Source organism: Juglans microcarpa x Juglans regia, chromosome 6D (assembly GCF_004785595.1).
Source record: "Juglans microcarpa x Juglans regia isolate MS1-56 chromosome 6D, Jm3101_v1.0, whole genome shotgun sequence".
Classification (NCBI taxonomy): Eukaryota; Viridiplantae; Streptophyta; class Magnoliopsida; order Fagales; family Juglandaceae; genus Juglans; species Juglans microcarpa x Juglans regia.
In genome coordinates, this window is record NC_054604.1 from 32,194,895 (window position 1) to 32,211,159 (window position 16,265).

Genomic DNA, 16,265 nt, shown 5'->3' on the forward strand with positions numbered 1-16,265 from the left:
ACTCTCACATATATGGTAAATGATGTTTTTAAAGTATTATGAATGCATGGCCCTTTAGTGAAAGCCCCTTTTTATGTACCAATGTATGATGAAATTGAGTTTCAATGTCATGTTATTATGTGTTTTACATGCATCATGGTAAGAAAGATAAAAGACAAGTTATGAAAGAACCTTTAAGAATGGCCATAAGAGATGATGAAACCAATGCAAGCCACGGACCTAAACATGGTCCACCATAGTATTTTATGATAACTTAAGCAGTTTCCCTATGGCCACAGGCACTGGAACCGGTGCACAACCCTACGCACAGAGGTTAAGGGAAATACAAGTTTAATGAGTTATGCATAGTAGTTTTACAATCTGACATACAATATCAAGTCACTTCAATTTGTGGATTTACTTTTGTAGAATCTCTTGTGACTAAAGCTTTCTCTTTGGGAAAAGAGAAGTGAGCTAGACAGGTGATGAAAGAAGCAAAGATGCTAAAGTCACAATGCAGTGCCCCAGCACCTCATTGTGTTACTACGTCAACTCAGATACCGTTCATAACAACTCAAGGAAAACATAAGTCGCATATGCACTCATACTCCAAAAGAACCAATTAAGTTTACAATTGAAACTCCTTAGAATCATCATTAGGCCTAGTTCTACTAATTTGGGACTTGACAATATAAGTGTCCCGCCCAAGATGCAGCTTAACTATAACATGGGGCATTACATTCCCAAAAAAATCCTAAAATGAAACTATTTATTATGATAATTCCATCATTTGGTTGCCAAAAAAAATTGTAATAAGTAGTTACTTTTTTCTACTTAATATTACACTAACAAGAAGCCCCCAAACAATATGCAGCTATTTTTCACTTTGAAACCAAAATAACAATAAACTATCATTGAAGACTCATTTTCCTTTATTTTCCATGTTTCCCATCCAACATTCAGATTATAGAAAAAAGAAAGACTATAGATGAAACGTAGAGAGAAGCAAAAATATAAATGTCATTTCCATATGCGTGGCATCCACCTGCATGGTAAAACCATGTGGGGGCGGCACCCGGGCTGGGCCCAATTCTAAAATTTCTTTCTGATTTTGTGTGTTATGGAAATTTCCACCTCTCTTTTTTTGATAAGTAAGAAATAATATTATTGATATGAATGAAATAGGCATAGGCCATGTACACAGGAAGTATACAAAAGAACACCTAAATACATTCTAAGTATGAGAAATTAAAGACAAGAAATCATGGACATTGTCCTCGTTTAATACAATAACGGAAAACCAAAGCAGTAAGGTGTCGAGAAAGAACTTCTTCAGCTCAATTAATGAGCGTTCCTTATCTTCAAAGCAGCGTGCATTCCTTTCCAACCAAATACACCACATGATGCACAACGGGATCATCTTCCACACTACTGCCACTTGCTGACAGCCTTTCATCTTCCTCCAACAACCTAACAAATCCACCACCCTCAAAGGCATAACCCAAGCAACATCAATCCTTTGAAAGATCTCATCCCACAACACCCTTGTTGCTTCACAATGTAGTAAGAGATGGTCCACAGATTCTCCATTCTTCTTACACATGCAACACTAATCAATCACTACACATCCTCTCCTCCGCAGATTGTCCGTAGTCAAGATCTTCCCAAGAGCGGCATTCCATACAAAAAAGACTACTTTAGAAGGCACACGAGACCTCCAAATATTCTTCTAGGGAAATGGATTATGTTCCTGTGTAACCAAAATGTTATAATACGCCTTAACAATACATTTTTTGTGCTTACTAGACCTCCACTTCAAATTGTCACATTGTGCCAGAGGAGTCCCCATGGAATATAATAGACTGAAAAAATCTGAGACAATAGATAATTCCAATCATGAAAATCCCTATTAAAAAGAATATTCCACTGATGAGAACCATGAACAAATGGCCGCATATCCGCCACTAAGGCCTCCCTATTAGCTGCAATACGATGGAGAGCCGGAAAAACCATTTCCAATGCATGATCACCACACCACACGTCCCGCCAGAAACTGATACGACTACCCTCACCGGCTACAAAACGAATATGTTTTTCGAAACAAGGCCAGCCCTTCCTTATAAACTTCCATAAACCCACTCCATATCCCCCTCTCATTTCATTGGAACACCAACCACCCCAAGTAACACCATATCTAGCGTCTATAATCTCCTTCCACAATGATCCTTTCTCCGAGTGATATCTCCATAGCCATTTCCCCAATAGAGCTTTATTAAAAGTTTTCAAATTACACACTCCCAACCCCCATAAACAACTGGGGCACATACTGTCTTCCAACTAACCAGATGGAACTTCTTCTCCTTCCCCAAACCCCCCCATAAGAATGTCCTAAAGAGTTTCTCGATCCTATTTACCACCCCTGTAGGCATAGGAAACACATATAAGAAATATGTGGGGAGATTAGTAAGGGTGCTCTTGATAAGAGTGAGACGACACCCTTTCGATAAATACACTCGTTTCCAACCAGCCAACTTTTTCTCTATCTTTTCCACCACTCCATCCCATATAGCTCTAACCTTGAAAGTTGCTCCCAACGGAAGACCCAAATATTTCATTGGTAAAGAAGACACCTTACAATCCAAAAAACTTGCTAAACTAAGGATATTTGAGACCTCACCCACCGGAACCATCTCGGACTTACCAAGATTCACTTTAAGCCCTGACACTGCTTCAAAGCAAAGTAGCAATGCTCGTAAGGTTTGGATCTGGCTATTATCCGCTTCACAAAAGATTAAGGTGTCATCTGCAAAAAGAAGGTGTGAAATGGTAATAGGGCCATCAGACCCACTACCCACCTGAAAACCAGATAAGAAACCTCCACCAACAGCGGCCTGCTCCATCCGACTTAAAGCCTCCATAACTATAACAAACAAAAGAGGAGAAAGAGGATCTCCCTGTCGTAATCCCCAGGAACTATCAAAGAAACCAGCCGGTGTACCATTAACTAGAACTGAAAACCGGGCGGTTAAAATACAATGACGCATCTAGGAAATCCACCTATTCCCAAAACCACACCTCTCAAGCAGGTATAAGAGGAATTCCCAGTTGACATGATCATATGCCTTTTCCATGTCAAGCTTGCAAAGAATCCCTGAACCTCCCTCCCGCAGTCTATGATCCAAGCATTCATTTGCGATAAGCAACGAATCAAGGATTTGTCTCCCACGGATAAATGCGTTCTGAGGCTTGGAGATAAATGCCTTTTCAAGGATAATATGTTCCAGCACAGGGCTTAACCTGTTGGCTAGAACCTTCGAAATAATCTGATAAACACCACTAACCAGGCTTATAGGACGGAAATTCTCAATATTCAAAGCCCCATGTTTCTTAGGAATGAGCGCAATGAATGTTGCATTAAGGGATTTTTCAAACTTTTGAAAAGAGTGAAATTCACTAAAGACCTGCAAAACATCAACTTTCACTATGTCCCAACAAGTTTGAAAGAAACCCATAGAAAACCCATCCGGGCCTGGTGCTTTATCCTTGGCCATCCCAGAGATAACCTTGTAGATCTCTTCTTCATCAAAAGGTCCCTCCAATACACTCACACTCTGAGAGTCAATAGCTTCAAAAGGCAAAGCATTGAGCTTCGGCCTCCAAGAAACCGTTTCTGAGAGAAGGGTCTCATAATAGTGCACAATATGGTTTTCTAGCTCAGGGGGAGAAGATAGCACCTGAAAACCTGAATGTAGAGACTCAATAACGTTGTTGCGCCGATGTAAATTGGCCACTTTATGAAAGAACTTCGTGCACTTATCACCTTCTTTCAACCAAAGGGCCCTAGATTTTTGGCGCCATGAAATCTTTTCTGACAACAAAACCCTTTCCACATTTGCCATAACCGTACCCTTCCTCAATAACACCTCCGAATTATCTTACAATATTTCTTTGCCCTCTAGCTCATGCCATTCCTCCAAAAGTGTTGACTTCTGATCATCGATATGGCCAAAAACTTCCAAGTTCCACTTCTTCAAATCTTGTTTCAATGCCTTCAGCTTGCCTGCAAGAATAAAACTTGAAGTATCAATAAAATGATACGATGACCACCAAGTACGCACCATCTCTACGAATCCATCTGATGTTAGCCACATGTTTTCGAACTTGAAAAACCGGCGACCCCTGTTGGCTTAATGAAGCCTAACATTTTATCTTAGAATGTACGAGGGCTTAATGATCGCAATAAACGCCTTCGTATCAAATCTTTATTGCGAATGTGGAAGGGTGATGTGGTGTGTTTCCAAGAAACAAAGCTACGTTTTATTGATAGAAGAATTGTGCGGAGTTTATGGGGGTGCTCGTATGTGGGTTGGTCTTATTTAGCCTTTTGGGGAGCCTCAGGTAGTGTATTATTAATATGGGATAAAAGAGTGATTGAGGTAATTGAGGAGTGTATTGGAGATTTCTCGATGGCGACTTTATTTAAAAATGTAGATGACGGATGGGAATGGGAATGGGCATTTGTAGGCTCCTATGGTCCTAATGTGGATAGGGAGAGGAGAAGGTTGTGGGAGGAGTTGTCGGGCATATACTCACTATGGGATGTGCCGTGGTGCATGGAGGGTGATTTTAACATTACTCGCTTTCCAAGCGAGCGATCAAGGCATTATCGGAACACTGTGGCTATGGAGGAGTTCTCTGAGTTCATTTTTTATCTAGATCTCATGGATCTCCCCTATACTAGGGGAGTACACTTGGTCAAATGGTCGAGTGTGGTCAAAATTGGACAGATTCCTCGTCTCTCCTTCGTGGGAAGCCCACTATCCGAAAGTCAGTAAAAAACGGTTATCTCGAATCAGCTCAGATCTCTCTCCCTTCCACCACTCCCTTCCTTTACATCGTAATTGATGGAACAAGTTAACCTTTTAAGTTCCCTATCCCGCTTTGTGGCTGACTTAGAATGGCTATCTTCAAGTGCCACAAGAAGGGCCTTGAATTGTTCTTCATAACCTCCAAAAGAGACCCAATAACAGCTTGTAATTCCTCTACCTTCTTAAACACCCAGCTTGACGGACTACTCCCGTATTTAGAACTGGGAGGAAGAGTACACAAAGGGGTTAAAACAGCCCCCTCCCCACCAACACTATTATTGTCAGACAGAGCCAATTGCATGTTTAAGTCTAAACCTGAAGCACTAGTTACAACAGATTCACTAGGTACCACAAGAGTTTCAGAAAGTCCCATCCCAACTTCAAAATCACCTCCCACATAATCCCCCAACTTTTTTCCATAAAAAAAAAACCCATCTCCCGCGGAAAAAACTTCTCGGAGAGCCCAAATCCTTCATTGGAATCGAACACCCATACTCCAGCATGACAAACGGCACAAGAAAGTCAGTGGGACCTCCGACCACCACACTCGACTGCTTTTGTGCCAATTCCGAGGGCAAAATGTCCTTCTCGACGCTACACAAACTAACCTCAAAAGATTGTCGGCATGAAAATTTGCCTCTGACAACTACCGGCTCACCCTCCAAGCCCCCAGACCTCGCCGATGAACCTATCCCCAATGACGACAACCCCTCCTCGCACACCGGCGTCGATCTTTGGGCCACCACCGGCGGTGGAAAACTAGGCTTCGACGACGAAGGGACCTCGCCCGAGTCTCTGCATCTCCATACGGGATTTACCATCTAGGCTCGAGGCTGAGTTTGAGCCAGGGACTAGGCCTGGGCCAGAGGCTGAACCTGGGCCAGAGGGATCGGGAGATCCTGTTGCCCCAAATGGGCCAGTGGCTGGGCCTAAGCCACTTGAGAGGCCCCTTGCTGACTCCCGTATGAAACCGATCCCTTCCCCTTAAACCCACATTACACAGCTCACTACGTGGGCCTATTTCCTGACCCAACTCCATACCCCACTTTAACCCCTCCTCCACGCACCGTTTCACATGAGCCAAGTTAATGTGCAAAATATCCACTTGTTTTTCCATATCAACCACTGTGTGCAACAGATTTTCCATATCCAGCCTCGACATGCACCTGCCAGTACCATTCCCATTGCCGTGCTGCGCCTTCACCACTATTGTCCTTTCTGCAAATTTTGGCTCTCGTGACAAGGCCTCCATATACGAAGAGAAACCAAGGTGCCCCTATTCCTGCGACGAAGAAGAAAACAGCCATGGACAACTTCCTCTGTTATTCCCCCCCCCCAAAACAGAGGATGTATCAGCAAGTTCTTTCAACATATCCCCAAAATTTCTCCAACCTACCCCCATTCTCCTTTCCAAAATCACTACTAAACCACGCCTCTTCTCTTTACTAAACTCCGATAATGAAAAAAAATTCCCAAAAGCGTTACGTAGTCTCTGCATCACCAAGACCTGATCCCCAACTCTTCTCTTTCTAAGGAACACAGAGGAATCCCCACAGGCTATACCTTCCTTCACCATGACAACCAACCAACCCAAAGCTTCTTGATCAATGATGATGTATTTCACAATGCGACAACTACTCTCCGTGATTTTCCATTCATTAAGCTTTTTGAACTCAAAACACTTTTGATCAATGATAACATTCCTATTCAAACCCATCTCGACACGACTATGCATAAAACGCAGCAGAAAAAGAACTAAACACCACAGAATATTTCCACCATACGCAGAAAATTACCAATGGCAAAAAGAAAAAAAAAACATTTTTTTCTCAAGTGTACGGAGAGAAAAAAACTTTGGAGAGAGAAACTATCAGCCCCCCTCCTCTCACTCAGGCCCTCCGCTTCTTTGCTCCTCTCCTGGCAGTGCCACTGGCTAGAGCCCACAGCCACCATACTCGACCTCGACTTCTCTCTCATTTCTCTTCTTCTCCCTCTTCTCCTTTTCTTCTCCTCCTCTAAGCCTGCAGAGATGAGAGACTTAGAGAACTTCCCTTCATGAATCATAACTTCGTTGTCATGGGTAACGGTGGGCGGCTGCGACTGTGTTACACAAGAGTCCGTGACGCCGTGGCCGGTCTTCAAGTTTGATGACCAGAGTCACGACCATGGGCCATATAGATCTGCCCACAAATCTCTAAGAGAAAAGCTTGTACGCTGCCCAAAATGTACCGCTCTGGTGTACCGCTGCAGAATTTTTTTTTTTTTATATTTCTTTTTACTTAGTGATTAAGGAAGTGATTTTAAGTGTATTGATGTATTTTTCTTATTTTTTAAAAATATTTAAATATATTAAAAAAATGTGAAAGGAAAAATGGAAAAAAAAAAAAAAAAAAAAAAAAAAAAACTAAAAAGCAAGAAGCGGTATAAACGAGCGGTGCTACTCAGGTATAAACGAGCGGTGCTACTCAGGCGGCAGAGTAGCACCGCTCAATCTCTAAAGATCTGTGCATAGATTTGTATGACCCATGACTACGGTCATGGCCCATGGGTCTGTTGTTTGATTTGATCGATTAGTTTTTTTGTTCGATTTGTTGATTATTTCTGATCTGTAAGACTAATTTTGTTTGGTTGTAAGTTTAGTTTTTGGTTTTTGTTTGGATTTGTAAGATCTATAATGTTTTCATTGTTTTGTGCGATTTTATTGGAATTTTTGTAAGATCGGTAAGGATTTGTAAGTATGTTTGGATTTTGGAATTTCTGATTTGTATTTGTAAGGGGCCAATCCGCCCCCTGGCATCCAGACGGGGGCACCCCCCGTCCATGCGGGGCTGGGAGGCGGGACAGGGGCACCCCCCGGACGGGGGTTGCGGGTAGCACCCCTAAACAGTGGCCCTCCATAAGGTAACTCGATACAGTTAAGTGGGGGAAAAAATAAGTACAAACACCAAACTATACTATTCCCAGTGCAAAAACTTCACGTCCAACAATTCCTAGTACAACTATTTGGCCAACATCTCACTTTCCCGGAAAGCAAAGGAACATCTAATAGAACTCGAAATAAAACCCCTAAAAGTAAAAGCAAACCCAATTGCCCAACCCCAATCTTTAATCAGAAAGACGAAAAGAAAAAGAACCCTAGAGAAGTCAAGAAAGAAAAGAAAAGAATACATATTATACATGTATATGTCTAGAGAGAGAGAGAGAGAGAGAGAGAGAGAGAGAGATGGATGAATTACAGATGCCAAGAAGAGGGCAGGGGCCATTGTCGTTTTGAAGAACGATAAGGGTGGTGCGTCCCAAGAATTGAATGAGCTTGGTCCTGTGAACGCAGTCCTTCACTTGCTGTTCCCGCCGCTGCTGTTCTTCGGATGATGGAGAAGCCGACGCCATTTCCGCGAGTGTTTTTTTAGCTACGGAGTCGTTCAAGAACGTCAGTTCACGCTCTCGGTTTCACTTTCTGCTCTGTAAAAGAAGAATGAATTTGTGTGACGCCCCAAGCGTTTTTTAATTTCTTTTTTTTTCTCAGAATATATGAATATATATATATATATATATATTAATAAGGGATTAGAGTATAAATATATAACTATGAGTTATCGAATATGCATATAGCAATGTCAAATATAGTATAAAATATTTATAATAATGTAACGTCTGTAAGATGGTTCTTTTATGCTTATGCAATCAAATATAGTACAATAACTGTTAAGTCTATACATAAATTTTACACAAAAAGTTTACACTCTGATATAATTTAATGTAATATGTTAAATTTATTTTGTAATAAAAAAATAGTTTTATAATCTGATAAATCATATTAAATTATGTCAATTTGTAAATAATTTTATATGAAATTTATGTATAGATCAAGTATTTCTTATGTATAACTCAATGATAAAATAAAGAATATTTTTTTTAATGAGTAAATAAAGAATAATTTAAAACAAACAATGGATATATTTCCAATGACTGCATGTTCATCCAAAAATAAATAAAAAAGAAAAGAAAAGAAAACCCTAGAATTAAGAACTTTAATGGCACATCTCCATCAGTATCCATAGCGTTACATAATATAGTCAACACCAAACCCACCGATAACTCCAACTAAATTTTTTTGGGTTTATTTATTTCATCAAAATCTTATCCTTTTTATCTTTCTGTCGTTTATATAATACCAAGTGGGCTCCAAAAAGAGCTCAAAGGGTTGAATGAATCTTCAAGCTTTTTAGATTATCACATAAAATCATAGGAAGTGGCCTTTTGTAGGTTCCACTTTTCTAAATTATTATACAAATTATGGAGCTTATCTCTTATCTTGTAGGAATTATCTTCCCTAAAATAATTACATACTACTGTGGATTAGATCTCCAATTCTTTGTGAGTTATCTGCCACATGGCTATAGTTACAGGCTCTTCAAATGTGATCATCTTAACCTTAGGCTAAAATTTTGGGCCTGCTTCTTAGTCGTGGGTTTGGCCAGCTAGGGGATCCAAATATCCCCTTCATTTGAAAACTGTAGATGTTTACTGCCATCCCACCACTAATATGCAAGTACTTCAAACATAAAATCTGCAGGAAAATCCAAACTAATTCAGACTCATGAAAGAAGCATGCTAATATATATTTTTTCCTTAGATGACACAACACCATCTATGTTGAATGCGACACTTTGTTCCATGGGGCTGTGCTTAGGGTAGAAACTAGAAAGTAGGCGTTCAATTCATTTAAAGCTTAAAAGGCCTTTTAATCAAGCCCCAACTTTCCCAATACTTGGTCACCTATCATTTGCTTAGCTAACTCATCTCGAGTGTTACTTTTATATACTTTTTGCCTTTTTGGTTTGACGAGTCCAAAGTACAGATGAGGAAGGAGAGAAAGGTATAGCATTTTGGGTTAGATCTATGCAAGAAAAGGAAATGAGGGACCACTATTTTGGGTGACTGAAATTTGGTTAAGGACTGACAGTCAATGCTGAAAGTGTTGGCCATATTACTTGCTAGTGGTCCTTCTCCATCAAACGAGAGCAAAATCTTCATAAGATCTTTAATTTCCCAATAAAGGGTCTTTGAAAGGATAAAACGTCGTGTTTATCCAAACAATATCCTCCTGATCTTCCACATTGGGCAATTTGGGTGTTCTCAAATGATGTTCAATAATCCAAAGTGGTCAATGGTTTCAAGAGCAGGGCAGCCATCGTTGGTTTCAAGAAGACTAGAACCAGACCTTCATGTCTCTAGATAATTGACACTTGCATTTAGCTCAATGGGTAAATGTCGTATCGTTGAAGAAGGGAACAAATTCAGAAGAATCGGGAAATAATATGGAATTGGAAAGCAAATTCTTTTTTTGTCTTAAAAGAAAAAAAACAGAAAGGAGATAAAAAAAATAATAAAAAAAAAAAGAAGAAGAAAGAAAGGAAATCTAGAAACTTATTTACATTCAAACTCAAAAGAAAAGATGAGCACAAAGCTTTTGTACACAAACTTTACCCAAAGCAAGCAATCGTGTCAATTTATATAGTCCTTTTTACTGCACTCATCTCTGTACAAGCTCAACATTAACCTCTTTGGTTTTGAATTGACGAGTGTTGATCGTCGAAAAAATACCTCGAACCAATCGATCGGTACTGCACGCTAACCAAATACACATGATGCAAGCACCACTAATGGTTTTTTTTTATTATTATTAATGTTAAATACAGTTCCGGTTATGTAAGTGTTGATTAAATTTTTTTTATAAATTTTATATTTATTATTTTTTTAAAAAAAAAATGCAACATTTACGTGTTTTATAACAGTAAATAATTATTTTTTTCCTTTTAAGTATAATTTCTCGTGATTTTGTATTTTTTTTCACTGCATTTAAGGCTGCTAATAATTTTGCATTGCTTTAGGAGTCCCTTAGGGTTGGTTTGATTATATAAAACTAAACTATTTTGTTTCATCTCATATAATTATTACAATTTTATCAATCTTCTACATAAAATATAATAAATAATTCAATTTTTTAAAATATCAAAATAAAAATTATATTAAAAAATTATATTTGAGAAATATTATAACTATAAAGAGTGTTGTGGATCACGAAGATAAAGAAATTAAAAGCAAATAATTTTACGATACAAAATTAATATAGTTCGACAACGTGCTTATATTCACAGAGTTACAAGATTTTTATTCCAAAAGAGATTCCAATCACACATCGTGAGTTACAAGAATATGACTCTACTCACACAATCTCAACTCTCACTTTCTATGACTTTTTAACTCTTTAAATATGCTCTCACAATTTGCTTCTTCTTTTTTTCACTCTGATTTGCTTAACATACTCACAAAAGAACAAACATTACAGATATATAGCAAAAACGGTGCTGAAAACCCTTAATGGAAAAATTTGGGATCTTCACTTGAGCGGGTGTCGAGCACAGCTCAAGTGAACAGCTAATAGAATATTGGCTCGAATGGTCTATCGAGTGCTGCTCAAGCGGTCTGTCAAGCATTACTCAAGTAAACACTAGGGTTAGTGCTTTCTTGAGCCCACTGTCCCTAGAACCTTGTGTGAACAATATGCCTGACCTTCGCTTGAGTCCACTGTCGAATGCACTTCGAGCGAACTCACAGGTTGAGTTTCATTCAACTCAAAATCGAATGACAGTCAAGTGAACTCTCAAATCAGGCTCCATATGCAACCCAATAATCTCCTACTTGGAGATTGGTTCTTCATATGTTAGTCACTGTTTCCATCACAAACCCTATCACCTCTGTAGCTCACAACTCTCTTCTTCAAGCTAGAAGATGCACTGAAGTCAAGCCAGATTTCTGTCTCTCACGTGCATTGCCCTCAGTCAGCACATCCATTGGACAATTTACAAGTCTCACTGCATTGGGAGTATCCGATCTCGAATCGACCTTGGCAACCTTAGCCAACTTCTCCAAGCTTACACGAGGAATATCAAAATTGACTCCATTTTGCTCCCCCATCTTATTCACGCGACCAATCCTCTACTATTTTGCACTTTCGTATTTTTGTACACGTCACTAGACCCTAATGTCAAATACAAAGTATTAGATCTCTTACAACGCGCCAAGACCAACGCACCCTAAGTGATCTTCCATGTTCCTCTAGAAAATGTTACTGCATGATCGTTGTCATCGAGTTGTCCCATAGAAATCAGGCTTTTCTTTAGATATAGAACGTGTTTGACTTGCTGCAAAATCCACACGCTCTTGTTCGAAAGTGTGATAAGCACATCGCTCACTCCCACTACATCCAGTGCATCTCCATCACCCGTGTACGTCTTTCCAAAATCACCAGCAACATAGTTCTACATGATCTCTCGATGTGAGGTGCTATGGAATGAAACCCCTGAATCCAACAACCAATCGTCAATCGGATTTTGCACTGCAAGAATTAGAGTGTCCTGTATTTCTTTAGCCACCGGCTCATCATCAGTACTTTCCTGATTTCGACAGTCTCTCATGATGTGGCCCGGCATGCCACAACTCTAGCAAGTGATCTGCGAACTAGGTTTTTTGCTCGAGCTAGCCTCGAGTAAACAACCAATAGAACATTGGCTCGAGCGAACATTAGGGTTAGTGCTTCGCTCGAGCCCACTGTCGCATGAATCTTGAGTGAACAATCTGTTTGACCTTCACTAGACCTCACTGTCGAGCAAACCTCGAGCGAACTTACGAGTTAAGCTTCGCTCAAGCCAAGGTAGAGCGAACTCTCTATTTGTGCCTTTTCTGCTCACAAACTAGACTACACATGCAACCCAACAAAGAGATTCTATAAAAGTAAACCTATAAACTGACATAATTTCATATGATATGTTAGATCTACTTTGTAATAAAAATAACTTTACAATCTAATGTACCACATTAAGCCACGTTAGTTTGTATATTTATTTTTGTGAGATCTCTTTGCGACTCGATTGGAGGTGAAAAAAAATCGATGAACCGGTGTCTCGTTCTAAATTGGTTCGGTCCAGACTTCCAGTACTAGTTCCATTTTTTTTCAAAACGAGTTGAAATCGGTCTGGTTCTGGTTTTCTTGTTTCTAACACCAGATCAGACTGGCTCATATATATATTTTAATTTTTTATATTATATAAAATATTTTTATATGATTTTGATATATAATATAAAATAATTTTGCATTATATGCTAAATTACTAATTAATATAACATTAAATTTTAAAATCCCATATAAATAACTATATATTATTACTATAGTCTATAGTATTAGTAGTTATACTAATACAATATTTCTATATATTATAATATACTATAATATCACTATATTATATATTATAATATATAATTGTAGTCTATAATACAATTATAATATATTATCACTATATTATTAAATACTATAATATATATAACATATTATATATACTGTATATAGAATTACCGAAAAACTGGATAGATTACACCCCTATTTGCGACTAAATTGTTTCTTTTTGTATTTACGCTTTGTTTGGTTATAAAATTCATCTCAACTCATCGTTACAATTTTTTCAAATTTCAATACAAAATATAATAAACAATTTAACTTTTTCAAATCTTAAAATAATAATAATATTAAAAAATAATATTCTGACAATATTTTACCATCTCAACTCAATTCAGTTCAATATCCAAACACAACCTTAATGTATTATTTTTATATTAAAAATTTCATAAGATGTAGATATCATTGTTTAAAAAAAAAAGCCTTATATTGGAAAGGAAATATAGATAGATTATTTTTATTTTCAACTAAAAATTGTAAAAGCAATAGTTTCTTTTTCTTGATTACTAGTGCACACAATTCAGAAAAAAAAAAAAATTACTAATCCAGCACCGGCTATTAAGATCTAATTATTCTTTAGGATTGTGTTGAAAAACCCTAGTGACTCATTCCTCATCTCTCTCGTAAAAAATCAAGAGCTTTAGAGATCTGATTTTCGTCAGGGAGAGAGGAGGCTCCGGCTTCCTCTTCCTCCTCCATCTCCTTCTTCCATTCACTGATATTATTTATCAAGGTTTCTTTTACTTAGTTTTATTTTGCTTTCTTCACGGGGAAAAAAAATAAATCTACAGCTTTCTGGCAATTCCTGAGAGACATGCGCAACACAAGCAAATTCATAGGTCTTAAATCGTTGGGAGGAAAGTGGTGGTTTTGTAAAAATCACAGCGCGTTGTTCTCATGCGTTGCCACCCTTTCCGGCATCACTTATTGACACACGCTCCAGATCATCGAACTCACCACCACCAAACCTTTCAAATTTAACATTTGTGGCTAAAAAGAGACAAGTGTGTTGCCTTCATGGGCCATCACAGATTTGAAGTCTACCGGAGTTGGTCCAAACTGTAATCCGTCATTTTTCATATTTATTTCACTGTTTTCATTTTTTATTTCCTTATCGTTAATTAAAAGAAAAAAAGTTCATCTCTCAAGCGTTTTTCTATAGAGATTGAGTTCTCTCTTTCTATGAGGAGTAATGTTGAGTCTCTATTTAGGTAGAGAGTGTTGTCTCTTAGACGTTTGTTTGTAGAAAATATCAGCAATAGTGAAGATCAGACCAATCACAAAAGAAAATCGTGTACTAGTGGAATTCTAAATGCATAATTTTGATTTATAATATCATGTTTACTATGAGGACATTCTAGAATATATCCGGTCATAGATGTAAATTTTTCTGATGAATGAATGATGACAATTTTTCTTAAAAAAAACTATATTATTTAGGATTAAATTTTGTCATCTATTTTTACTATCTTAATGGTTAAGGTAATTAAATGATTATTTATTAGTATTTGATAACTGAAAATTTTCATTATATTTAAATTCTTGGAAAAGATGAAATTAAAATATGGAAACCATAAAAAAATACAATTCTTCTATATGCAACCTCCAGTGCAAAACCGGCGCGGAACTGGCTGACGTGCTGATATTTTATTTAAAAAAAAGGGTGAAAATGAATGAAATGGCAGAAAGGAGGGAAACAGAACAAAAGAAGTCGAAGCCATCTACCTTGAGCTGAACCCCCAAAGACCCATCCTTGGAAGGATTCTGTTTGTTGTCATCATCGCCGTGGACTGAAGAACCGGTTGTTGCAGTTGCCATTCGTCACATATTCCGGACCTAAGCCGGCATCGACATGGGTCTGTTCTTAATTTCGCCGTCTGCTTCTTCCACTGCATAACGCCAGAGTATTTATTTCTCTTGTTTTAGATTTGATTTTCTGTTGTTCATTTACCACATTCTCAACGAAATATATAGAAGACTTGTTATTACAACAGATCAACAACGTTTGGTTTTATGGATTCCATCTTACAAAGCTAACGTTAATATCTACTAATAAGCATTGCTATTTGTTCAATGAAATATATAGAAGAATTGAGGCGAGTTCAAAACTAGGTAGTTTGTCACTTCTTTTATTTTATCTGAGTTTTTGGTCTTTATTTGTAAATAGAGGATTTTTCAAAAAATACTGAGAAACATGGAAAATCCAACAAGATAAAAAGAGAAGGAATCATAACCGGAGCTGCAATATTAGTCAGTGGAATTCTAACACTTGCAGTGATTTCATTCATACGGAATAAGAAATTTATTTTCAAAGGTGAAGCTATAAGACATTGAATGTTAAATTCTAATGCGTGATAGTATTGAAAATAAATTTCGATGCTATTGAAAATAAATGATAAACAAAGCTAAATTCTATTACAATTCTTCTATATGATGGTTGCAGATGTATATAGAAGAATTGTAATAGTAATGCTAACGAACAATGAAGTTAGTTGAACAATGACCCGAATCATTGAGAAATATTTTTGTAAGAGAGAGAAATTGTTAGGCAAACGAGTTTGAAATGAATAGCCAAATTGTTTTACAGAAGGTGGGGGTGAAATCACTGCACAGATTTCATATTTAATGTAACAAGTAATTAACTAATATTCTGTTTTGGAGCAAAGTATATAGAAAATGGACTCACATGTAGTTTATATTTGATACTCTCCTTTTGTTGTGTTTTCCTTAATGATATCATTAATCAGTCTCCGAGCAAAGTATATAGATAATGATCTTTGCTTGACCCGCGAGTTTCAATCCAACTTGGTATGGCTGATGCATGCATGATCAAATAAATTGTACCAATTTATATAGATATTAAATAAAGTATACAGATATAACTTTACATTGCCACATGCTCATGAATGATGATCTCATTTCAAATAATGATCTTATTTCAAATAAAGTATATAGATATTAAACTTTGCATCGCCACATGGTCATGAATGAAATAAATATTAAACATTTTATATGAAATGAGATCCATTGTACCAGTTCATAGATTTTAATATGGTTAGAGTTATACAATATTGCTATTGACAAGATGCATTTGTCTACCTCTCAGCATGGAAAAAGGAAAA